Source organism: Etheostoma spectabile, chromosome 20 (assembly GCF_008692095.1).
Source record: "Etheostoma spectabile isolate EspeVRDwgs_2016 chromosome 20, UIUC_Espe_1.0, whole genome shotgun sequence".
NCBI lineage: Eukaryota > Metazoa > Chordata > Actinopteri > Perciformes > Percidae > Etheostoma > Etheostoma spectabile.
The window spans coordinates 17,976,870-17,979,062 of record NC_045752.1 but is presented as its reverse complement, the minus strand read 5'-3'; the positions used below and the strand labels follow the sequence as shown (position 1 = coordinate 17,979,062).

Sequence of the window (2,193 nt, the reverse complement as noted above, 5' to 3'; positions counted from 1 at the left end):
CTTTAAAGCTGTCTATCAGCCCAAGCCAGTTGTATGATGCAGTGGTCTGGACCAAAGCAGGGGTGTTGAGTTTTCTCAAGGGGTGTGTGACAGACCAAATGTGCAGAGTGACAAAAACCCAGGGCAGCCTTAGAGTCTGGGTCATGTCTGGGTTGTGTGTTTGTGTGTGTGCGCGCGTGTGTGTTTGTAGGCCAAGTATGTGTATGCATGGCTGCGTTTTATCTGTATGGGTACAGTATATCCAAACCACTATAACTAGGAACCAAGCTGGTAAGCAGCTGCTCGAGTCCAGACACATGGCAGGAAGTTGCTCTGCCAAAGTAAAAGACATATGAAATGTTGCTGCTTCTGGCCCTTCAAATTTCTTGCATATGCTTTCAAATGTATGCATAATTTTACAACAATCAATCGGTTAGTTTGGTAGTTTTGGTAGTTCCTAACCCTTTAAAACATCTGATTTTGACAAGAATATTCCTAAAGTTATAGTATTATAAACCCTAGTATAGTTATCAAGGAATGTTGTTTTGAAATCAATAGATTCACTCTGTTTTGCTGTTATTTGATTGTTGATAGAGAGAGGTCAAACGTGCAACATACCAGGCCCCAATATGACAAATTACAGCAAAAGTTCTGAATAAATTAAGGATTTAACATTCAGTAAAACTAAATTTAAAAAAAACAAACAACTGTGTGTTTTTCCAGGGACTCTCTTAAGTTCTATTTAAATGAGGGTGAAAACTCATTAAATAACATTCATCACCTACTGTAAACCTGCTCGGATTCTTCTCTCACCCATTCCACATGGAGACTTTGAATGTGGCGCCAGTGAAGCGGAACTTTGCAAACTGACCTCTGACCTTCAGGGTCAGGGGAAAAAAGTTCGTGGAATCATGTCTTGTCATTTATGTTGTTACCTGCCATTGTTTGCAGTAAAGCATATAGTATAGGCGCAAACAATAGACAATATTTCTATACAAAATAAGATTCCTTTATTGGTAACTCCAGAGAAGCATTATAGAAGCAACACTTCTCACTCTGACTTTAAGAGTTATGAATAATTTTTTTTTCAGTAGCAACTTGTTGCATTATTTATTTTGGACAGTTCAAACTGGAAAGATGTTAGATGATCATAACTAGTTTGATGAATTTTGACGACTTATGAAAAGGCAGAATAACTACCCTAGCACAGTTTCAGATGCTGATTGATTTTTTGCACTGTTTTTAATAGTTTGCAGGTGTTCTGCCTCTCTGTGTTTTCTGTTTTACCCATCAGCTATTTGTATTATATTTGACTTGGCTATAATGACTTAATTAAGATGATTTGCTGATGCACCTGCACCCATGCTGGTCACAGAGTGAGTTATTGCTTATTTGCACACAGATGTTAATAAGTACTGTAGCAGTGATGCGGGTACCAGGTGTGTCCCACACAATATGGGTGTTCAGGGAAAGCCTGGGCAGTTTTAATGTCCCGTCAAGTCTTTCAAGGCTTTTGTGACAAATGTGTGGCTAAGGCAACAAAAAAATAAAAGTCTATCCGTAGTCGGCTTTAATCATGCCTGTCTTTGGGTGACTGCCTAAAATGGCCTCCCTCCCTCCTTCTCTCTGGCGTTTCAGAGAGGCAGCTGGGTCTGGTTGTGAAGAGGTGCCCTTGTGCCCTCAGCCCGCTCTGCAGGGCCACAGGACACAAACACATGGTGGGCATGCAGGGTGCCAGGCAGAGCGCACAAAAGCAGCGCATTGTCAGCAGGCCACCCACTGTTGGCTCGTTCACTCACAGGATGATTATAAGCCCTTGAAATGACAAGGTCATATGTTCGCCGGTGTGTTAATCTATATGGAATATGATGTTAACACCAGACACCTTGCTTTTTAAGACCCTCCTCCAAAGGAGTAAAACGTGCTCTGGTTTAATGGCATATCTTTAAACCAATCCAAATCGCCATAGGCGGCGCTAAGCTACGCACAGAGCTGCTGCAAAATAGTCGTGCGAGAGAAAACTCAGGTTGAACAGATAGTCTAGCTAGCGCTCTCAATTTAACCTGCTCTGAGGACCTGTCAAAAATAGTCCTTATAAATCAAATCAAATCTAAAATTCCAACACAAAGAAAGCGGAAGAAAACGGAAAATACATGATTGTTTTTAGTGCCACAGCAATCCCTGGCTTCATGTTGACTTATGTAAAAAAAAAAA

General features: G+C 40.9%; 1 protein-coding gene across 2 annotated transcripts in view; it reads left to right on the top strand.

The window, feature by feature from the left end:
* daam2 (dishevelled associated activator of morphogenesis 2) overlaps nucleotides 1–2,193 on the top strand; it is a gene marked incomplete at its 5' end in the record, with an annotated part of 69,749 nt that overhangs the window by 28,263 nt on the left and 39,293 nt on the right.